This window comes from Podarcis filfolensis, assembly GCF_964270895.1.
Source record: "Podarcis filfolensis genome assembly, chromosome: 2".
Classification (NCBI taxonomy): Eukaryota; Metazoa; Chordata; class Lepidosauria; order Squamata; family Lacertidae; genus Podarcis; species Podarcis filfolensis.
Genome location: NC_139605.1, coordinates 29174607 through 29199537, shown reverse-complemented (window position 1 = coordinate 29199537; position 24931 = coordinate 29174607). Strand labels below are relative to the sequence as shown.

Here is a 24931-nt window from a genome sequence, read left to right as displayed (position 1 = left end):
AAATTTTTTTTTATCTCAGGTAGAACTTGGAGTGTATGGGTAATAGTATAATTAAAGTAAAGGCCCAGAGCAAAGGCCCTGAAGATAAAGCAATTTTAAAAATAAAATAAAATAAGGATTTTTTTCTTTTGACTTGTACATTAGCACCCAGCATCATCATCATCATCATCTCTCTCTCTCTCTCAGCTGCTAGTGTCCTAGTTACCTGCAACTGTAGTTACTTTACAAATATACTAGGATTAAAGAATCACCCAAACACTGTGTGAGGTCCATGTACCCCCTTTTTTAAGGGGCAGTAAGCGGCAATCAGGGTCATACCCAGGGGTTGGCTAGGTTATTATTATTATTTATTGGATTTTTATACTTCCCTATACCTGCAGATTGGCCCCCACCAAGGTTGCAGGCCCAGGGGGTGCAAACATTGTGCAAGGGATACAAATAAGCTCTTTTCCAAAGATGCAAGGGAGCCTAGCTGTAAAGCTCTGCGTTGGTTGGATAGTGCTTTCAGTGTTGAGTAGTTGCAAGAGAATAGTGAGAAGTAGATTGTATTAGCAATAGTGAAAGCGGGGAATTGAATATTGAAGAGCAAATCCATTTGCCTTTTTCAAATATGGATACTAGTGACTAATAGCTTCTGTAATTAGGAGTAGCGAGGGCACTTAAGGCACATGCTTTTCCAGTCAAGTTACAATGGACAATTCCCCCCGCCCCGAACCAGAAGAAAAATGTTGTGCAACTAGCTGAGGACAGTGATGATATAACAAGGTTTTAAGGTATCTGAATTCTTGTTAAGGAATGCCTATGGCACCTAGTGCCTGTTGGAAACAAAAGCAAACTGTTCTCATGATTGCAGGCTTCCTATATGTAAATGCTGATCCCTAAAAGGCTAGTGGGCAGCCCCCATCCTTCCTCCCAGTCTTTTCAAGGGTCTGAACAAGAGAATAAGGAGAAATACATGTGAAAAATGCAAGTTGGCATGTATGTATGCTTCAGATATGAAAGCACATTGTTGAAGCGTGGGGAGCACAAGGAGCTAAATGACCGCAGGGATTGGTGCTCTGATGCGCAGCCTTTCCTTTCTAGGTCAGCAGCTCTTATATTGGCCTCTTTGGCAGTGATCGAGAGTAATTTCTATCTGATTCCTGCTTGATTGCCTTCCCGATCACAACCTCAGTTTTCAGTGGAAGAGCTCATCATCGTAGTAAGCATCAAGCAGACATACTTCTTGTTGGAATAGCCATAATGAAGACCTGATAATGGTCAGCTGTAGTAAAACTATCTCTATAGATATTCTGAGCTGTGAGGGGTCTAACACTTGCCTCAGGATCAGGTAGCAGAGGAACTGAATTGTTTGGGCATCTCTTGTGAAGTGAAGGAAGGTGGAAAACTCTTAAGCTACCTTTACTGGACAAGATAGGTCTGTATTGGTCATAACATTTACTGCAGTGTACCAACAGTGACCAATGCTTGTACACAGGGGTGAAACTTGGGGAGCAGCCATTATTGGGGGAGTAGGGTAGTTAAATTTAAAATATTGTGTATAATTATTTCTGAAAAGAGGAAAGACCAGGGTATGTTATACAAGAAACTTCCTCCATGGCCTGCCGTAGTGGACAGTTTCTGACAGAAGTTGAGGCAAATGGTTGTATGATTCCGGGGTTCTAAATATAAATTTGATAAATAATAAAACAGTTGTTATTATTATTATTATTATTATTATTATTATTATTATTATTATTAGCTGCTGAATTACCTGAGGTAACGTGAGTGTGCAAAAAGGCTTTTGTAAACGGAGGAAGGATAGGGTGCTTATCCCCCATCCTTTCTCATCTACTATGCCTTCCGTAGGCCACAATGTACTAAATCGGGTGTGTGTGTGTGTTGGTAGATGTGCTACTTGTAAACATTATTGTGGGCCAGGAGGTTTGGCGGTGGCAAATGTGCTTTTTGAAATATGGGTGGTAAGGATGACATTTGCAAGGGAGAATTGGGAGCAGAGAATGTGTCCCATCTCCTCTCACACTTGCTGAGTGTTTCCTTGCCATTTCTTGCTCAGGTTAACTTCCAGGTCTGTAAAAACTATTAAAAACAGATTGGAAAAATGGGCAGGCAGCAGAAGAGTTAATCATCCACTGTCACTACTTCCTCTCTCTGTGAAAACTATGAGGAAAAGTGGGATTGGGACCTTTGTCTTCTAAATGTGCACCTCCTCCTTTATTTGCAAGGCTGCCTAATTCTGTTAAATTAAACTCTCTCTCCCCGTCCCCTTATTCTTTCCAGTTTCATCCTATACAGTGTGGGAATGAAATAGTTGTGAAACTTGTCTTCCAGTTGTGTTTTGTCTATCTTTGTGGTTCTTAACTGCCTCTGGTAATCTCAGTTTAGGCTATTTCAGAAAACATAAGCAATCAGCCTTTCTCCTAACCCTTTTTTCGGTCTTCAAACCCAGATACCACAAGTTCATTTTTCCTTTCTACGCAAGGAAAAAAGGTTGGTTTATGGAAAGTAGAAGAGTTGGATGTTGTTCTGGAGCAAAGATTTTGCATAAGTCTATAAAGCTGATGGATGGAGACTCAGAAGTCTTTCCTTTTTCTTCTCTTTTTCTTTTTTCTTTATTTTATAAATTAGCTTTTAGGTTAAAAAAATGATTGGTACTTGATCAGTTTAATTATTTGCTGTCCAAAACACTTTGTTCTCTAAATTAAAAAAGCAAATATTCCACAGCAACAATAATAGATTCTTTGCAATCAGAACATAATTGCAATGCATGGCTCAGTCATGGAAATGTGAAGTAATAATCTCTGCTCATGTGCAGGGTTCATCACACCTCACTAATCATACCTCAGTTATGTCTGAGATTTGGGAGTCTATCTTCCAGGTTTGAGTAAGAATGTGGAGTCATATCCAGATAGGCATAGAGCCCAAACTTTTCATTTTGGAAATTCACTGACAAACTCACAAAAGAACAAGGTATGGGCTTAACATCGATTCTTGATATACCAGAGTATGGTCAGTAGCATTGGCTGAGAAATTAACATGCCAGGTCAGAGCAGCAAAGGGCAAACACAATCCCTATTCCTTTTATAACATATGGCAAATGTTTATTGAATACATAAATTGTTCAGACTGTGGCAGGAATCTACCCAACACTCATGGGAAAATGTGGCGTGATCTTTTAGAGTAATCAAATGAAACTTTATTACACGGCATGACAAATGCCTGTAATTTTATCGGGACAAGTTATTTGTTGTTTACTGTTGTAAGGTAACCATTGTTTTCTCTAAATGTGTTTTCTGTACTATAAAAATAAATAAAAACATTATTAAAAAAACAAAATAACAAGGTAGGAATAATAGTGGAAACATTTTCCTCTGTTCCTGCACAATTCAATATAAATCCCCTGCTAGTATCATGTTGGAAGCAGATCTTCACAGCTTTTCTAGAATTGCACATGGGTTGGAACTTGCTTATATGACCTGTTCTACCCAGGAGGTGCTGCAGCTTTTAATGAGTGAATGTTGGGAAATTGTTAATACTGTACAGCATGGGTAGGCAAACTAAGGCCTGGGGTCTGGATCTGACCCAATCGCCTTCTAAATCCGGCCCGCGAATGGTCGGGGAATCAGCGTGTTTTTACATGAGTAGAATGTGTGCTTTTAATTAAAAAAATGCATCTCTGGATCATTTGTGGGGCCTGCCTGGTGTTTTTACATGAGTAGAATGAGTGCTTTTAATTAAAATGCATCTCTGGGTTATTTGTGGGGCCTGCGTGGTGTTTTTACATGAGTAGAATGTGTGCTTTTATTTAAAATGCATCTCTGGGTTATTTGTGGGGCATAGGAATTCGTTCATTCCCCACCCCCTCAAAATATAGTCTGGCCTCCCACAAGGTCTGAGGGACAGTGGACTGGCCCCCTGCTGAAAAAGTTTGCTCACCCCTGCTGTACAGAGTTTGTTGCACCACATACACAAGCTTTCCACTATTTCTCCTCTCAGGTCCCCAATTTTTTAAAAAATGCAAAATGATAAAGTAAAAATCAGGTATTTATTATAGAGCTTGCTTGCTCCTTCTCTCCGTTTCTGTCTCTCTCTGTCTCTCAGAATGTCACAAAACAAATATTAAACTAAATAAACAAAAGCTCCTCAAAGTAGGACACACTCCCTGTTGCTTTCAGGTCTGAGTAGTCTCAGCACCAGTGTATGCTTCTCATAGTCGACTGCTACCACATTGGACTGTTTTTGAAGCAAACCTGACTCATCTCATGTCTGCTGGACAGGCCTCATAACAGCAGGTGGAGTAAGAGCTTCCCCACTAGAACAGGCTTTCCAAAAGCCTGATCCAGTCACATGGATTTTCTGCTTCGAGACACATGGGAGGGACCTCTTTGCCACAGATTAGGATTGCCTGAGTGATGCCAATAACTGATTGGCCAGAGAACAGTAGATTGACAGAAATGTTTGCTTTTTTTTTTTAGTTTGAAGTACAGAATGGGAGTGGGAGATGAAAGAGTGTGTGATTTCAAGATTTGATTAAAAACACTTCTCTGCATTCTCCTTGGGAGGAGGTCCCTCAGTGGACCAGCCTCCAGTGGGACAAGGTATAAATAATAGATAAAAATGAACTTCAAACTGCAGGAGGCAGTGGAAGACAGGAGTGCCTGGCGTGCTCTGGTCCATGGGGTCATGAAGAGTTGGACACGACTAAACAACTAAACAACAACAATTTATAATTCACTGAAAACCCAGTTCTATAAAGAATGCAGCAACAATAACCTCCCAATAAGATGAAGTTTTGTTTCTTCTCTGTTTTGACCCAATCCTTCAAACTTTGAAGCTGCAAACCTATACCCATTTACCTGAGTGTAATTCCCTTTAATGCAATGGGACTTGCTTCTAAGTTAGGAGTCGGCAATTTTTTTTAGCCATGGGCCGGTCCACTGTCCCTCAGACCTTGTGGGCCAGAGAAGCAGCACTGGGGGCGGTGTGGTGTGGAGCTGGAAGAAGAGGCAAGGGGGGCAAGTAGTCCTCCACACACTCTAGCCCCAGCCACTGCGTTCACCTTCCCTGCAGCTGCCACCGCCGCCACTGCTTCTCATGAGTAGGCAGGGCAAGCTCATCTGCTCCACTCTCTGGCCCACAGGAGCACCAGGGAAGATGAGCGGTATGAAAGGGCTGGCTTCGGAGAGGGACTGCTTAAAATGGCCCTCAGCTCAGCCTAGCCCCCTTCCTCCTCTAGGCAAGGCGGGGAAAAGCCAGGAGGAGGGTGGGAGGAGGCGCCGCTGCAGTGTGTGTAAGGGAGAGGTGGGGAATGGAATGGCTCGGGGGGAAAATGGCACAGCCCGAATGAACAGAATCCCCACGCTGATCCACAGATAGTCTGTGGGCCGGATCCTGAAGGCAACTGGGCTTGATCCTGCCCGTGGGCCTTAGTTTGCCGACCCCTGTTCTAAGTAGACATGTATAGGATTACACTGTTAATGTCTTGATGGTGCATCACTTCTAGGTTTTGAATTGGCTTCAAACATCTTACCATTGTAGCTTCTAGATGCGATATTGCAGTGCTTATCTGTTGATCAAACCTGAGATTGCAATGAAGCCATATTCAAAGATCAGAGGAGAGATTGTGTTTCTTCAGAAGGCATACCATGCAAAAGTCAGAGAAGAGGAGGGACAGGAATAGTTATTATTGTTTAGCACTCCTAATGTTTAGCTTTGCCTATTAGACTTGCCTGCAAATGAAGGTCCCTGAACCTGTAAGGCCTTTTCAGTGAGAGAATTCTATTACTTATGTAACTGCTCTGTGTGGAGGATGACAAACTAAATGGCCATTTCATTGCACAGAGTTGCTTTCGCTCATCATGAAAGTGTTCTTGATTTCCACATCCCAACCAAGCTTTAAAAGCCCTGTTTGGGGAATCCGTTTTATATTTGTGAGGCAGCATCACCCATCATTAGAAGCTTTTAATCTTTTCTTTGAGACTTTAAAAAAAAAACTTTTATTGTGTACAATATTGATAAGTTGTATGAAATGGCCCAGAGGCTTATAGACTGATGATGAGCAAAGTGTCTTTGAGCTGACATTGTGGTAACACAGACACATTACTTTGTATACTTCACTGTTCGATCATATGGTTTTGATGAAAAACCGAACTTGTACAAAAAAGAAAAGAAAGAAAGAAAATGTTTAGGTTTTTTTTATATATGTAACAGAATTGGCAGATGCCTTTTTGGCAATGTGTGTGACAATGAGGTGTGCATGGAAGGGGTCAAAAGGCAAAAGTGTAATTTAAATATTATTGTAGTGTCTAGCACCTAACAGATCCATTTTATTATTGGAAAGCTTGAAATCTCCATCTCCTGGGAATGCTGAGGGTTGCTTTTCTTTTAGAGCTGGCCAGAAAGAGGCCTGAATTGGAATGGATGTTTTAGAAAGTTCAGACTTGCTGGCAGAGACTTCCTGTGGGCAAAATATGTAAACACCCTAAATACAAACAGAACTGGAATCTAGCTAGTGGGACATTTTCCTGTCATAAATGTCTAACAGCTTATTTTTAAATTAAAGTATAACTACCATTCTTCTTAAAAAGGATTCTGCTTATTCTCTCATGTTAACGTCTCACTGTGTGCCTTTCACTGGTGAGAGAAACATTTCACCCTTCCTTGCACTGGAAAGCTAACGCCCTGGAAGAAACCAACTCTCTTGTGTCATTCCCAGTTACTCTATGGAGCAAACTCGCTGTCTTTTTTTAAATGTGTGAAGCATTTAAGAACTGTGAAAAATAGGTATTTCCCTCAGAATTATTTCGATATTAGGCAGTGGCAGAGGGAAATTCAGCAATGTAGACCAGGCTCATATGAATAGATTTTCCCTCAGAACAGGCACAAATATGAGGGCCCTTAGATAGTATTCTGAGGAGGTTTCATGTAAGTACATTTGACTGTACCACTTCAGGATACATATGAGGACATTACTTGTTTGAAAGTAGCCCCACATCAAAATGTTCTTACATGTGTAAACTGCACATCATGGAGATTAGGTTAGTAGCCTATCATGTGAGAGAGAAATTATGACCAGGATCCACTTTCAAACATATAGTACCCCATGTTTATGCTGAGGTGATAAAATCCTGTCAAAAGAGTATACCACAACTCTCCACATGTTTGATTCTACCTTTAAACTTATACCCAGAAAAGGTATTGCTCTAGATCAGTGGTTCTTAAACTGTGGTTTGTTCATGATTAATGGGACACCATTTGCTTTCAGGAGGTCCATGGGAACATGGCAAAAATAGAGATGAACGTGGACAGAATCAAAGTTTATTACAGTCATACCTTGTGTTGCGTTAGGTTCATGTTGCGTCTTTTCGGCTTGCGAACGCAGCAAACCTGGAAGTGTATACTTCCAGGTTTCGCCGCACATGTAGAAGTGTTCTGCGCGCTTTGCGCTTGCGCAGAAGCGCTCTATTGCACTCCACGCTTGCGCAGAAGTGCCGCTCTAGTTGCAGACTTTTCGGGGTGCAAACAGCACCCCGGAATGGATCGTGTCCACAACTAGAGGTACCACTGTACTGTCTTGGCAGGCAAATGTTTCAGAGACCCAAAGCATATCTGAACGTAGTAACACTGACTCTTCAAGCAACCAGCACTCCCTCCTCTTTTTCTTTGGCTACACTACAGGGCAAAAATTACTTGAGTTTTATAGGAATAGGTGTCCATAATACAAATTGGGTTTGATCCACTGGTTGCATGAACCAACAGTTCACACAACCAATCTTTCTCATTCCTTCCTCCTCCCTGTACCCTCCACCCCCTAAAAAAATCTCCAGAGATCTCTCTACTTGATTCTGGGTGATTTCCTCTCTTCCACTGCAGACCAGTATGACACAGCTCCCACTATTCAGACCTTCCCTGGCCTTCTTGGAGAGGGTTTCCATGAAGTACAGAAGGTTTCAGGGCAGAAGGGAAGAGGAAGCAGAATTGCCTTTTGCTTGTGCAGCCTCTGGATTCAACACACAATCCCTTTCCTAGATAATCTCATTCATTTCTTTATTTAAAGAATTCTCCTGCCAGCCAAAAAGAGGCTCCTATATTTAAAAATGTAAATAATAAGACAGAAATGCATTTGGTTATCTGGGTGAAAACAGTTTGAGAATCACAGTAGTTCAAGCACGATAAAGCCCATGGTTGACACCTTGCCCTTGTTCACACAACACTTATTCCCAGAGTCAGCTGTTTAGGAGGATTATTATCCCCTGCTCTAAACACAGTTTATGTGAGCATTTTGCTATGTGATGGTAAAGTGAACTAAATCGTGGGTAATGATATTATTAATGTTTTGTGTGAGCAGAGTTTTTAGCTCAGGGTGTTGTGCTTATAAGTGCATTTACCACATTTATTTGAAAATAAGCACGTATTGTTGATTTAAATAAAAATTGGTTTGGAGTAAATGTTAGGTTCATTTTCTGGGACACATTTGAAAATCCCGCCATTCCTCTTCATATTTTACATTGAATTTTTTTTTAACTGAATGTTTTAGAACCATTTTCATTTCTATATTTCTATTTCCTTAATTCTGTATTATAAATTAATTGCCAGGAATATTATGTTGGATGTGACAAAATAAGCCATAGCTTAGACAGAAAACCAAACAGCTGAGCTATTATATTTTAAGTTATTTTTCTCTCTCTATCTCTTTTTCTATTGCTGTTTGTTGCTGTGATACAAAAAAATAGGAATAGAAATGTATAATTCCTTTAGGGGTGAAAAATAAATTAAAAATTCCTCTTTCTGTAGTCATTAACATAGCCAATTTACAAAACCCTTTATAAGAAAAATGGCTTTCTAATGGGGACACTGTCAGACTCTTAACTACACACTGCTGGGAGCCGCTCTAATAACGTCTAATGCAAGTTGTAGGGAAGCGAATCAGTAGCAGAAAGCAGGATCGCTGCTTGACTGCTCCCTTTCCTGACAGGAAGAAAAGGACAGTGATCAAGCTGAGGTCCTCAAAAGAGGCCCTTAAATCACTGGATAACATGAAGAATGGGATGTACACAGGCTACTGTAGAAAGCATATAACAAAGCATTTGAATTGTAGTGAGACAGATAATTCTTGTAGCAACATTTAGATGACTGTGATCTTTTTGCGTTGCACATTAAACCGTAGTAAAGTGCACCAAAGATAATGGAAAATGTTCACGTGTAGTCCTTTTTCTTTTTTTAAAAAAAGCTGTTTATGACATGACATTACCAAGAAGGTATTATGTTAAAGATTCTGCCAGGGAGGGAGATGTTGGGGTCCTCTTCTGTGATTTAGCCATGCACTGGTTCTTAAAATGTAATAGAAAAAGTATTTAAAATATTATGTTCTTATTTAGCCCTATCCATAAGTTGTGGGATGTAGCCCCTGTAAAAGGTTACCCGAGCCTTAAGAAACAGAATAATCTCATTTTTAGGAGGTAAAAATAGAAAAGATAATTATATAATGTATCTGGCTCTTTTGGTTTTGGCCATATGTGTTCAAATTTCATAGTAACATTTAAGATGATAGGGTAGCAAGGGATGGATTTATTTCAGTCTCTTAAATGCTGTATTAGACGCATGATTTGTTTTTGGTGAAACTACAAATAGCGATTTGCCAGGGGTGGTGGCTACCAGGAGAGATCCAAGTTAGAAGGGCTATTAATTTCCAGCCCTCAGAACATTGGAAGTAGCTTTGTTTGAGAAGGGAGGAGGAAAAAGACTGGAAGAAAACCCTCACACTCCAAAGAGCAGAAATGAAATTTAATCAATTCAATATGCATGTTAAAGGAAACATTCCGAAGGACAGATTTGGATTTGAACTGATCTTTCTTTCTTTCTTTCTTTCTTTCTTTCTTTCTTTCTTTCTTTCTTTCTTTCTGACAGCTAACTCCTCCTGAAACATGGCACAGTGACAATCAGTGACTGAAAAGTGAGGACAGCCAGGTTTGTTCTTTTTGTTAAATGTTGCTTTTAAATGGTATCAGATACGATTGCGATTAGAACACAGGTAAAATTGCTGGCTTGTGTCATGCATGTGGCACACCTCAGGGCAGATTCAGATAAGTGTTTATTTTCATTGTCACTGAGAGGAACCCCATTGAGTTAGGCTATCTGAAGGGGTTCAGTTTGCAATGGAGCATGTTTTTTCATCTTTTACAAAGCTCATATTTTCACACTCCGTTGCATGTCAAGCCCTTCAGACAACCTATATCCAAGTATCCAGTGCAGCAGCTGTTTCTCAGCGCATACATGCAGCATGGTTCCTGAACTTTATAAGAGGGACAACAGCTATCAATGGTTGATATTAAATAATGTTGACCATTGGAAATAGGTTACCATGTTCACAAATTGAGTTTTATGTAGTCAGCTACACAGTCCTTGCCATGTGCACATTAGCCCCTAACAAAACAAATACAAAATCCCCAAAGAAATAAGGTCTGCACCTGCATGCAAGAGCTCCATGGCATCATCAGAATGCAAAAGCATTAGTGCATTCGGAAAATGATTATTTGTCCACCCATATTCGCAGTAGAATACTGACGTGAATTTATCTGAGATGCACCCAGCTGCTGGAGGCAAATTGCCATGTTAGCCACAAGGTAAAAATGTAAGAGTTATATGCCTCTTTTATCCTATATACACTTTCATCTAATCTCAGTTGATACGATTGATGCTGCTGAAACCCATATTCAGTCTATGGTACTGTACTCAATGTGGGGTAAAATGTTATTCTTTTCATATGTGACTTGAACATAAAAAGCGAAAGTATACAATTAATTTGCCAGCACTTTCTTTAAAATTGTATGCTAGGTTTCTGTGAAACACTGTATGAAGCAATATTCCAAGTAAATTATTGTTATTTACTATGATTTTTTTTTTTTGCCTGCATATTTTAAAGTCAACAATTATGTTTCCTTTTTTTGGCTTAATGGCTTTCTACAATATTTTTAGAAACCTGGTCAATTCCTTCTTCACTAAGTCTGAACATCATTTTCACACACAATGCAGTCTTAAAAATAACACCAAATGCAACTTTGTAGATCAGCTATTTTTCTGAATCCATTAATGGATAAACGACATTTTTTTAAAAAAAATTAAAGTGAACTTGTGGGACAAAATTGATGTGAAGCAATTGGAAAGCCCTTGATGGGATTTCATTATTAGTGTTATCTGGACACATAGGTGGCCTATGACAGGAGTTGGTGGCATCTGTCTAATTCATACTTGTCAGGGGTCAGAAATGTGAATACTGACATCATGACCAGCATTTTTGAAGTAGGCTATAAAAAGGATACATAAATTCTGCTAATGCTAGTATGTAAAGTTAAAGGCCCCTATGAATTGTTGTGCCAAGAAAGAAGGGAGCTTAGTGACCACTGTGCCAGCATTAATGGTAAGTGCTATTACCTGTGACCTTGCACATGGCAATGAAATGTTTGGCTATAAAAATAGTCCAACAACATTCAAATGGTCAAATAACAAAACTGTTGCATAGTTAAAGAGTGGGAAATGGCTTGAGTATGGAGAAGGGTGGCTGTGGATGACTGATGTGGGTACTGTCCCAAAGGCATTTCAACTACTATCATCCATTTACACTAGTACCTGCCTGTGTCTATTACATAATCGTAACCTGATAAATTAACTATACAATCCTCTGCATACTTATGCAGAAGCAGTGGCGTAGCGTCGGTTGTCAGCACCCGGGGCAAGGCAAGTAATTTGCGCCCCCTAACCCGTGGATTTGCGCCCCCTAACCCATGGATTTGCCCTAACCCCAGATGTTGCGCCCGGTGCGGCCCGCCCCCCCTGCACCCCCCACGCTACGCCACTGTGCAGAAGTAGGTTTCGGCATGTCCAGTGAGACTTGTTCTCAGGTAAGATTGCAGACTAAGGTAGAAGCTACACACATATAAAAAACACTGTGAAAATGTTTTTTTTAATAAAAGTTTTGAAAAATACCTTATTAGGACGCCCCCTATTTTTGGGGACTCAAAATTAAGAAAATGCACTGTGCACTATCTGTGTATAAGACGACCCCTTACTTTAAACTTCCAAAATTTAGGAAAAAATATAGTCTTATACACGGAAAAATACAGTACATTGAATTTGGCATAGCTCACTGTCGCTGTCTAGTGTCACATTTGTATATTGTACTTCACAACACATTTAAAACGTTTTAATTGCAGCTGTATAGCTGAGTCCTAAGGTTGCAGGTGCTAGAGACCCTTAGAGGTCAAACTTTTCTTGCATGATGTGGTGCCTCATTTGATATGCTCTTAAAGTGGCATGGAAGGTGCTGTTCCAGGTATAAAGTAATTTATCAGTTCTCAAGTAGGTCCAAAATTAAGATGATACTTACTGGACACAAATTCCTAAATACAGTAAGCCCAGGGCTCATGCACATTTAACTTTTGCGCATTCAGCTTTAGGCATGTGGCAGGTTTATCATTTTTTAAATAGAAATGGAATGGGGTTCCAGGAAAAATGACTCTGGCAATTCCACCCGCCATTGAACCCATTGTGCTTTGACTGTATGTGATTTTGGCTTTAGGTGTGATCCCTAGAACATAACTCGCATGTAAATTGTGGTCTTAATGTAAAAGAGAACATCATTAGCTTTATTGGTACTTAGCTGTATATTTCTTCAGTCTTTATGTTTGATGTTAAGGAGCTGGTGCCATGTTGTTTTCGTTATAATTATTGGTATGTTTTAAACAGATTATGTATGGATAGATGTATATGTATATATGCATATAGTTTTAATTCTATCAATATATAATTCTATTTTATGATGGATTTTTAAAGGTTTTAGTAGTTCTTATTTTTATATGTCTGTGACGACTTAACTGTCAGGGGTCCTTTATTTTTACCTTTTTATTTTTATATGTAAGCCACCTTGAGTGCTGTCAGGAAAAAAGGCAGGGTAAAAATAAATTAATATATAGTAATAATAATTTTGGTATTCTGTGTGTTCTGACCATTTTCAGTTCTGAGGCTTTTTAGCTGATGTTTGAGGTACATCTCAAGAGTGCCTGATGCTATAGCAAATGCCTACTTAAGCACCTTATCCAGAAGGCAGAGGTTAATAATTGTTAATTAACAGTAGCTAGTTAATCATTGTTCAGATATACTATGTCCAAACCAGGTTCTTTAGGAATTGTACCATCACCTCTTCTATGGCCAGTCACTTTCTCCAGAAGGCCTTTGTTATATTCCGGTTTGAGTTGGACAATACCTTCCTTTTTGAACATTCCCGCACCAAGTCAACTCCACCTATGTAAACTCCAGCAGTTAGATAGCAGGGTGGATGACACACTAGCACTTGTAACCTTGTGTCCTTGTCTACATGTGTTAAGTACTATGCTGCACATGTACATGAGCTCAGACCTCTGAACAAGGGTCATGGTGCACCACCACAACAACTGGGTTTTCTTAGAGAGGGAATTAGCCAGAGTTTAGAGCAACTGAGCCGTGTCCAGTTAATGTGTTCCATCAGCATAAGAATTTTCACTTGCACAGTGAAATTCATGGAATCTGCTCCAGAGGGTTGGAGAGATCTAGAGGGTGCGGGGGGGGGGGGTTCTGTTTTTTCTTATGAAAATTGACAGACTGGGTACATAGCATTTAGCTTGGATTGGCAACTGTTTGGTTAAATCTATAGGGGACATGGGAGATGGGAAAGGCTGACGGGTTAAAGCAGCATGGAACTGACTGGGGAAAGTTGGAGAATGAAAATGAGAAGCGGAGGAAATAGATATATTTATTTTTGTTTATTTTTATAAAATGTATCACTTAATATAGCAAAATCTCTAAGTATTTCACACAAGTAACACTCATAAAAAGCACATGAAAAAAGTAAATAAGTAATACTGAAATACAATAAAAATCCAATAAAATGTTAAGCAGTATTTATTTATAGAAACATAGAAGGTGAATTGGGTTAGACAAAGGAGTAAAAAATGTAATTAACACTTTGCCTGAAGCAGCATGGGTTGCTTGGAGAGTTAGAGAGACAAGAAAGGAAGCAGAATTAGAGTCGTAGGGAGGAAATTGGAGCACAAATATTACCTACTCAGTGTGAAGAAGGTAGAAGGGGTGCTCTTCCTACTGGGGTCTATTGTGAATCTGAAGGTCATCCTTGGCGCCAGGACACCAGAACTGCTTGGGGTTGTTACTTAATTTTCAAAGGGCTAGACACCCTAGATTTCGCATGTCAGTGTAGCATCACTGAGTTGGGCTTACTTGCACTTCTAGTGGACAAAGGCAGGAGTAGCTTTTATAGGAAATAGGCTGGCTGCTCTTCAGTTTTTTGCTCCTTCTTGGACAAAGCACTTACATTGTCCTTTGGCTCCTCTTACTCCTTCATCTTGGCTTAGCAATTTTCTTCTTCTCTGATCTTTACAGTTCAATTACTGACCCTTCACAGCCAGTCCTTTCCCTCCTCTCTACAGAAGGGCTTCTAAGAGGGGTATATAAATGGCTTGCCTAGGTCTCCAGGGCTTGCAGATTATCTAGAATATTTTATTTTTGTGAAGTGGCATTCCCACTCCAGGGAATGTTGGAACCTTCTCCATAGTGAAGGGTCAGTAATTGAAGAACCTCCATCGAACAAGATGTTTCAAGATGCCCACTACATGCCATTGTTATGCTGTGCCCTAGCCCCCCTAGGTTTGTCTTCAAAGTTAGCGGACAGCAGATGCTCTGCAGACCCCTCCTGCTGCCCCAGACCTACAGCCAACTTCAAGAATTGTTCCAAATACAGTGGTTATCAAGAAAGTCACTAAATTGGAGTGGAATGCTTCCTAGCAAAACTGAAGAGAGGCCAGCCTGTTTCCTTTAAAAGCAATAATTGCCTTGATCCTCTAGTTGTGCAAGTAAGCTCAACCCAGTGATGCTACATTGGACAAGCAAATCTATCATTCAAGTTTGTTTGTTTGTTTGTTCGTTTGTTTGTTTGTTTGTAAACAAGATGGAACTTGTTGTCCCCTTTAGCCCTGCATGAAATAATATTTTCCTTGGTTAAGGCAATGAAAGGCCAACACAAGCTCTGGCAAAGTATGGGTTCTCCTGGAATCTTTGCAAAGCGATCATAGTTGATTAGTGTAAAAATGTGTGGGGTGCAGGGATTGCTAACCTTAATGGGTACAAATTCAGTTCACAGTGGGTTGTGCCGTACTTCTGGCAGGGTGCATTCCCTCTTTAGGAATCTATTTGGTATGTGTGTGAACGTTTTGGAGGTACCAGGACTGTTGAATAAAGGGTCGAGATATTTCCATGGTCTGTATTAATGGAGGATAGCTATTGTACTTTCTGCTTTCTTGCCCCTTTAACTAGACCTCTGTTTTAGTATACCACTTTCAGGCAAAATGGAGCCAATAATTAAAATGGTGGCCGGGCTAATCATCTTGGAAGAGTTTACTCTGTTCCTGTTGCCTAGCAATACGTACAACTACTCAGAATTGAAGCCAGGCTAGATAGGAGGCCTAGAGTGGGAGATGAAATCATTATAGATTGCAGCAACTCCACATCCCCAACTCTTGAGCCTATTAAAAGCTACCATTAACAATTTTGCTAGGAGAACCACTGGAAATGTGCAGACAACAGTGCAAACAAATACAGCCATGTACAAACTGGTTCTCGAAGTTCCAAGTATGGAGGGTCAGTCTCACTCTGTTCATATTGACATCAATAATTATTGTTCCTCAAAGGAGAAAATATACTTTGAAGTATTTTAGCAAGCCAGCAGAAAGTTGAATCCATGGCTGCTGAAGGAAGACAAAGAGAAATTGTACCTTTTATTAGCTGGACCTGTCTGGCTTCACTTGTTCCAAGACATTCTGGTTTGGGATCATCATGATGCTTCATAGAAAATTAAACCTTCTTTGACTTTAGTTCTGTACTAGCCCAAGTCTTTCCATCACAATGCACTAAATAAATGATGGAAGACATTGCTTTCTTTTATAGGTGAGGAGGATAAAACATTCTTTCTGACTTCTAATTCTGGAAGGTTGTAGAACCAAGTAAATGTTCATTATAGGTGTTTTTTTTAGTTCAAAAAAATAATCCAGTTGAGTATATTTCACAGCTTAAATAGTGAATAGTGGATTTATTGGAGACATAGGAAGCTGTGAGTTTGGGGGGAAAAATCACAATGGAAAGCTGATCTTCTGAACTGGAAATCTGTGTGACAGCATATTAGTAATCATTAGACTTTTAGTCCAGCAAGCAGGTTGTAGATTGTGCCCTTTAGGAGAGGGGTAATAGACTTGATAGAAACATCACCGTTAGCCTGTCATTCAGTAGCTTAATGTCCTCTGACTGTGTTCTAGATACTGAAATTTTCCTGAACAGTAAAAAAGTGGCTTTGAAAATGATGCTGAATAGATTTAACTATACACAGGAAAGGTTTTTCTGTGGCAGTTTTTAGCCAATAGTGAAAAATATAACATTAAGTGTGGATTCCTTGAGACATGTTTCAGAAATGAGGAATAAAAGTTAAATTCCAATCCTTTAGGCACCAGTGGGGAATCTGTGGCCTGGAGGTCCAAATGGGCTGGCAGGCATCCTAATTGGTCAACAAGGCCATTTCCCCAAGCCATGCACACCTGCCCCCCACCCAATTACTATATGATATCAGGTGTTGGGCAGGTAAAGATGCAGCATCAGATGAACATTTATTCAGCACTGTTTTTAATCGGGCACCCAAATGCAACTCTGTCCAGTAATCCATACACTCCATCACCGACAGCGGCCATCTACATGCCTCTGAGAAACTCACAAGCAAGTCATACTGATGATGACTTTTTGTTCATTCAATGTATATTGGCCCTGGAAACCTGTAATTCGAGTTTACCATGTTATCTGTTAGCTACCATGGCTAGCAGATTCTCAGCCTCCTAAAACAAGAATTATTTTACTTTTATTTACTTTTAATTTAATTTCACATTGAAGTGAACTTACGTCAGGGGTGGGAAATTGAATCTGGCCACCAGACCAGATCCTGACCTCTACAAGCCCCCACAAGCCATTCTGATGTTAGCCATGGTATGCATTGGTCAAACTCACATTGGTAGCTTGGAGAACACTGTCGAACCATCTCGTCCTCTGTCGTCCCCTTCGCCTTGTGCCCCCCATCTTTCCCAGCATCAGGGTCTTTTCCAGGGAGTCTTCTCTTCTCATGAGGTGGCCAAAGTATTGGAGCCTCAGCTTCAGGATTTGTCCTTCCAGTGAGCACTCGGGGCTGATTTTCTTAAGAATGGAGAGGTTTGATCTACTAAGGGTCAATTCATGTGATCAACTCCCATATACTTGATTAGCTGCAGGAGCTCTTTGACCAAGACAGAGCTTGGAGATGTAATTGTGAGAATCTAGGATTGCTAAGAGGGAAGGGGTTTGAAATAGCTGTGAATTCTGTTACCGTGGGAGCTCAAAAAAGGTGTAGCGGTGATTTTGGAAATGGCTCTGATCTGCCTCTGTATACATCCTGATTGACAGACATTTCCCCCTTGTGATTAAGGATACAAGCTGCAGGGGAATGGAATATGTTGTGTAAACTGGTCCTTTGGCCCTGTTGGATTTGGCAGCACCAGTTGCCTATGGCCTGCTTATTTTCTTACTACATGATAGAGGGCATTTTTTAAAAATTCTTTGGCTATCCTGACATTTCTCCTACACTTACTTTTAGCAGCAAAGCTGTTCTTTACTAAGAGGTATTTGATAATATAGTTTGTATTCGTATCTCAGAAAGAAATGCTTCTATAGAAAGTTCAAGAAGTAAATATTATAATCAACGAAGCATCATAAATAACTTTTATGTCTAAATCAAGCTATTAAAAGCTTTTTTTATTTTTAAGTAGATAGGGGAATAAAATAGCTGCATAGTTCATAAAGTGGTGTACTATTACTGCCTGCTGTGCCCATGAATTATGCCAGCTTTTTACACTTGTGAAGTAAAAAGCGGATTAGAACTGTGATCAATGTATTATCCTATATTTCTTATTGTTCATTATATTTCCTTTTTAAGAACCTTTGTAGTCTAAATGGCTACTAATGACATAATTACAATTGTTTGTCACCACCATAATGTGTGATTTCCTATCTCCTCATGAAGATGTAAGTTAGATAAAGGAGGAGTTTTGGCAGGAAGACAAAGTGCAGTGATTTATTAAAGACCAGATGTGGTTGTTAAAAGCTTTTTTATACAGAAAGACTTAATTGAGTGATGTGAAATAGGAATGAAATATCTGAACATTATAAGCAGTGGTTCTTGGTGTGAGTGACATGGTTGCTCAGAGGAGCACGACAAACTAGTTGGTTGTTTTATTGTTGTATACAAATTCATGTTCAAATTTAAATAGTGTGAGAAAGTGTTAAAGAGGAAAATAATAACACATTGTTGAGGTCTGTTGGACTGTGAATGTCTTTTCTATCATGTCTTGAAAAATTTTCTGATGTGAGGAAGCTGGTGAGGTGCCGTGATGAGAGTGTGGGATTTTGATGTCAAAAACCCAGGTTCAAATCAGAGCTCACTGGGTGGCCCTGGGCAAATAACTGTTTCTTCCGCCTAATTTACTCCTCTGTGTTGCTGAGAGGATAAAATGAAGATAACTCGGTGCAAGCTACCATGAGTGTCTTGGTTGAAACGTGGAATAAAGATGTGACAAAATAAACAAGTGGAAGGTTCTCATTCAGTGTTCATGGTGTTCTGTTACCGCTGATAAGGGGGGAAATCAGAAAGGGATTGGAAAGCAAAACATAAATAAAAGACCACTTTTTGCAATCTTATAGGATGTTCAGTAATTTTTGGAAATAGTAGGTTTCCCCCTTTCTAGAGTATTTGACCCATGTAACTCTTTTCTTGCTTCCTGTTAAGTTCTTTCTCCTCATGCAACACTTATGGGATCGTACAAGACTGCCAATCAGCTTCATATCCTCTGTGGCTAGGAGTATCTTACCAGCTTTGTCTAGTTTGCCACCTATGGCTATTCCTGGTCAGAGATAGCTTGACCACTCTAGCCCATGTATTTGTGACCTTGAAGCTGGATTACTGCAATGTGCTCTGTGTGGCTCTGCCCTTCGGCCTGGTTCGGAAGCTCCAGCTGGTGCAGAATGTGGTAGCACATGGGGACACATGGCAGACATGTAACACTGGGCTGCCCATCTGCTACTGCTCTAAGTTCAAGGTCCTTGTATTAACTAGGACCTGGGAGAACAGGGTTCAAATCCCCACTCAGCCATGAAGCTCACTAGGTGACCTTCGGCCAGTCACTGCCTCTCAGCTTAACCTACCTCACCGGATTGTTTGGGGGAATAAATGAGGAGGGGGAGAACCATGTACCTGAGCATCTTGGAGGGAAAAAGTGGGATAAAAATGGAATCCAACAAACAAACAAACAAACCCTTATGTCTCAGTTCAGTCACTGATATTTTCTGCAGGAGTGTCATTGGTTGTGCCTTGAGATGGTGAACTGTGTCATTGGCTCAGTGCTATGGAATGCATAGTTTGAGGTAGATCCAAAGTGGAAAATATTTCTTTTGTATATGTCTGGCACTTCATGCGGCTAACCTATGTTCTTACTGTTGATACTAACATAGTTCTCAGGTGAGCTTTGGCAACCCCCTATTGCTATAGTCCTAATCTGGATCAGGCCGCTTGCACCTGAAATTTGCTTGGGAGGGAGGGAAGCTCTCATTGGGGTGGGAGTTTTGTTCCCACACAAATTGCAAACACATCCTTCTCCCCACCCCTACTGCCCAGGTAATTTTGAGACCACAGCCAGGAGAATGTGGGCAAAGCGTTAAAGCCCCCTTCCCTACACTGAATCTAGGGTTCAGATCTAGATTTGGGGCCTCATATTGGCTATTTCTGATACAATCCTGCACTCAGAATCTTGCATTCTTGGGCAAACATAGTTAATGCCGCATGTAGTTTGACCCCAAGTAATAAGTGCTCATCATGTCCATAGACAAGCAACCACGTTCAACAGAAAGAGCTGGTACCTTATAAAGTATATGGGTTGTAGCCAATGTTATTTTTACTTAGAGTGTACCCATTGAAATTCATGGACCTAAATTAATCATGCTCATTAATTTCAGTTGACCTCAGGGTAGCTCAGTTGGTAGAGCATGAGAATCTTAATCTCAAGGTTGTGGGTATGAGCCCCATGTTGGGTAGTAAATTCCTGCATTGCAGGAGATTAGACTTGATGACCCTCGTGGTCCCTTCCAGTTCTACAATTCTATTAATGACCTGCTCTGAGTGGGGCTAGTATTGGCTATAACCCTCGGTCCTAATGCCTATGTAACTTTATGGTTAAAGAATGGCTCAGTGAAAACTTAAGATTTTTATTTGTATTGCATTTGGCAGATGTAAACAGTTCCAAAAATCAGGATTAAAAAACAACAACACCTTACTGAATCTACCTTCAAATCCTTTGGGAGCAGATCATCACTAACTCATTTATCACGCATCTTCTTTGGTTTCTAGCTCATGCTTCTTTGAATCTTGTGATGCACGTTGTACAGTTACCCTGTAGCAATGAACTGATTGAGTATAATTTGTATTCATTGTTAAATTTAGTAACTGCACTGAGATTTGAATTACGCTAATCAACTTTTCTTGTAATTTGTATAATTTACATACTGTACACACACCGTAAATGCAGGACTCTGATGCAAAACAAAGTTTAATTAGTGTAACAGGGTTACATCTGCTTCCCAAGTGATTGATTTCTGAATGTGCTTATGCCAGTCGCAAGGGGGATCAGGGAATTGAACCATAATGGTTAAGGGCACAGTCTATGAAGAAGTTATCCTCCACATCCTCCGTTTGAATGAAGGAGCTGTGCAAGCTATTGTGCTTTTGCACTAGCTACTGTTGTTCATTCACTTCAATGGGTCTTGCTCAGAATATCTTCTGATGCCCTGAATCTGGAAATGACAACACTTCCTAAATGTCGTCATTTGAATTTGGTTTGAACATGGAGGGGGGGGGGAATGGGTTTTAGCTAACAGACAATTTTGATACAGTTTTGTTTACATATTAGTTTGCTAGGTTTAATTGCTTTCTGATACATTCTATTTAGGAGTTATTTCTGACAGTCAGATGTTTGTAATCTTACCGTAAAAGTGAACCTACAGTAAAAATGCTATTCTTTCCTTAGAACCATGCTGCTGAAAGGTGTAGTGGGCCAATATAGTCTCCCCGTTTTATTTTTTTTATCATAGGAGACATATTCCTGGGGACAATACCAATGGAAAAAAGTGTGGTAGAGGTGGTTTGGAAGTTCCTTTGCTTTCCTAAACCCACACATGGTTTCATGCCTTGGTTGCAGCCTGGGTGTGTGTTCTTTGAAGACAATGAAAGTTGGTTGTTGGTTGCCCCTGTTGGTTAGAGCCCATGGTAATCTCTAACGTACCTACTCCCCCAGTCCCCATGGTTTTCTGGTTTTATGTTTTTGGTTTTTTTACAACTGATTTAAAAATGGAAAGTGAAGGATCTATACTTAGGTTGATCCATTGTTCAACTTGCATATATGTATTGTAGAATGCATGGTATGAAACTTGTTTCATATCATGGGAGGAAAACCTGCTATTTTCACACTAAGGTATACAAGTTACAACTGTGAAAGGGAGCATGTGAATTTCCATGAAAAATGCACAGAAGCGATGGCTGTAAAATGTGTAAACAAATACCGTATTTTTCCATGTATAAGATGCCCCCATGTATCAGATGACCCCTATTTTCTGAGCCCCAAATTAAGTAATAAATATTTTAAACACCAAACAGGACAACTTTGATATTTTATTAAATATTCAAGACACCAGTATATTTAGTACCGTATATTTAAACATCAAACAGTGAGGCAAGCTGTGTAATGGCAGCTGCTCCTGTCAGCTCAGTGTAACTTCACTGTAGCTGCAGCTCCAGCTCTCCCGCTTGTGTGTTGCACTTTTGTCTCAGTATTTACGGTATGTACCATATTTACTCCACGAGCACCGGCAGATGCAAATACTGATGGAGGAGCTGTGACTGCCAGAGCTGTCGATGAGTGAGTGCGCTTGGGGAATGGGGGGGTCTGGGTACCCAGGGGGTGGCTGAGGGAACCAGGTGGAAGGGACAATGTCCGGAGTGGGGGCTGCTGGGGGGGGGGAGTACCAGACCAGGGTTTGTCGTGAGGCCAATACAGTGGTACCTTGGTTTCCAAACTTGATCTGTTCCGGAAGTCTGTTCTTAAACCAAGGCGTGCTTTCCCATAGCAGCGGGGGACTCAGTTTACAAATGCAACACACTCAACAGGAAGCAAAACATGTTCTGCTTCCAAAGCAAAGTTCACAAACCAAAACACCGACTTCTGGGTTTGCAGCGTTCTTAATCCAAGTTGTTCATAAACTAAGCTGTTCTTAAACCAAGGTACCACTGTAGTGATGGGAGGCTGGGGGGAAAGAATATGGATGGCGGCATGTATTTATTTATATGTTTAATTGCAACATTCTGTGCATAAGTTGACCCCCAATTTTAAACTTAACAAATTTTGGGGGAAATATCGTCTTATACACAGAAAAATATGGTACTTACTTTTGCACCACCAAGTAATCCCACTGCCTTGTAGTAAGGATTCTTCAGCCGTCCACTGATCTACAAAACTATGCCGGTGTCTTCCCAAATATGACTGCCAGTGGGACTTGCTTCGTAGTGAGTATGTTTAGGGTTTCAGCCTAAGTCAAAGCAAAATTATTTCAGCTGGCACTGCTTACTTTGTACTTGGCCCAGGGGCAATCAGTTCAAAAGAAAGGGGATTATAGTAAGTAAGCCTACAGATTGGGAAAAAAATGTAGGATTGTCATAAAGATCCATGGAACAAACAAAACAAGCAGTGGTGCACATGGTTTCCTTCACTGCAGTGACAGGGAGTGGGAAGGTTGGCACCTTTCTGCGTGCCCAACTCAAGGCAAATAGCGAAAGCATTCAGGAAAGGAGTCACAACTTCTCTGGAAAATGGCTACAGTTCTGTAGGAAAGCCCAAGCTACCACACTTCTAAAAACAAGCAAATGTTTGTGAGTCATGTTGAATTATATTTAACAACCATTGCCACTGCTGGAGTGAGTGTAACTTAAATACTGGACAGTTGGCTATAGATATGATATGTGAAAATGACCAAGGGATGGTGATCAGTTTTTAAATTTCATTCGCATTTTCTGTGAGACCTCTTGAGGTATGTGTCGTGAATGTGATTCATATGCTTCATACCATACGTGACATATGATTTTATTTTTACTAAAAGGGGTTTCAGCATTTAAATGGTATATGTAATTCTGTGGCTAGAATAATTCATATTTAAATCTGCTTTTATGCTTTATAATTAAATAAGAAAATACTGCTTAGACCTACCTTTGTGATATCCTTGGCTATATTCTAATTATTTCTTTAATTTGACCCATAAAAACAGTCAATTTCTTCATTAGTAAATTGCAAGGATATCTCGAGAGAAATATGGTTTTCAAAGGTGTCTTACCATATCTAATGAGAATTTTAGTTTCGGCATGTTTCCCCCCATTTCTTTCATTTGTGCCATTTTGTAAAAAAAAAAAAGATACATTCTAGGTAAATTAATCCTTTCAAAGGCACAAAATAACTTCCTTTTTGGAAAGGGTTATTAGAGTCTTATTCTTTATAATCTTAAATACCACTTGTGTTAGGCTGAACAATGTGTGGAGAAATTACACTATTTTAAAAGAAGAATGATTACCAACCAAAGCCAAGTATTTTACAATTATATGATCATGGAAAAGAGAGCTTTCAACTGGGGAAAAATGTGATTTAGATTCTTATGACATGTCTGAAGTTTAAGTATTTTTGTAAATTAGATTGTTCCTAGTTAAACAGGTGGTTTTGAAGGCTGGTTTCACTGTTGTTTTAATCATAGTTTAGTTACCATGGAGAAATATGCAAGTTATCATTTATACACAGAAGTGAAATTTATGCTGCATAGATAATAGACTAAATTTAGCATGACTTAAGTTTACCACTTCCTTTAAAAAGAGAGAGAGAGGGAGAGAAAGAGAACAGTATATGGCTTATTATTATTACCCTATCAAGAAGGTAATTTCTTTAAAATATTTTACGTTTTTGTGGGCTGTTATTTTTTCCCTGCTGAAATTAACAGTAGCACTGCTTTCCAAGATTTTGAGTGATTTAGCTTAATAAAGCATATCATGTAATACAGATATTGATTGTGCTCAAGGTGGTCTGATGCTCAGCAAAACATTCCAATATTCTAATCCTGGTTTTACAATATTAAAAGGAAAGTTGATTTTCATTTACCAGGGTGAAGATTACTGGGATTTGGCACTGGAATTGTAGAAAAAAGAGGGGCAAGAAAAATCATGTTTCAATCCTGTGACTATACTACTTGTCACTGATATCTATCTATCTATCTATCTATCTATCTATCTATCTATCTATCTCTGGAATCTAACAGACATTATTATTATTATTATTACCACTAGTACTATAGGAACTTTTGTCATGCTGATTGACAATCGTCTGTACAACATTTTTCTATTCTGATGTTTATTCTCCTGCCTTGTGGTGCTAAAGGCAACTGTAATGAAGCATCGCTGTCACTTTGTTTAACTGCTGCCACAAAGGTAGGGCTAAGTTTTCAAGGACAAATGTAGCAAAAGTATCATGATCCAACACGAGGTCCCCCAGCACGCAGAGAGCAGCAGATCCCTTTCAACACCAGCTGTTCTCACAGATATAGATTGCTGCAGTGAAATTTTCTTCATATAATTCAGGAAGCTCTAGAGAATTCTCCAAAACAACTGTGCCAACAAGGAAAATGTTGAATTTTTCATCAGCTTCCCAATGCAGAGAGTTAGTGGGCAATCCATTCATTCATGACC

The 24931-nt window shown here is 39.8% G+C and overlaps 1 protein-coding gene across 29 annotated transcripts in view; it reads left to right on the top strand.

Annotated features, from left to right (window-relative positions):
- Positions 1–24931, top strand: part of FOXP1 (forkhead box P1) — a 534652-nt gene that overhangs the window by 151734 nt on the left and 357987 nt on the right. For 25 of the 29 annotated variants that reach the window (XR_014544949.1, XR_014544950.1, XR_014544951.1 and 22 more), the window contains one exon: positions 9907–9966. The exons of the other annotated variants lie outside the window; for them this stretch is intronic. The gene's annotated coding sequence lies outside the window, so the exon portion shown is untranslated. The remainder of the gene's footprint in view (positions 1–9906; positions 9967–24931) is intronic. 29 annotated transcript variants of the gene reach the window in all.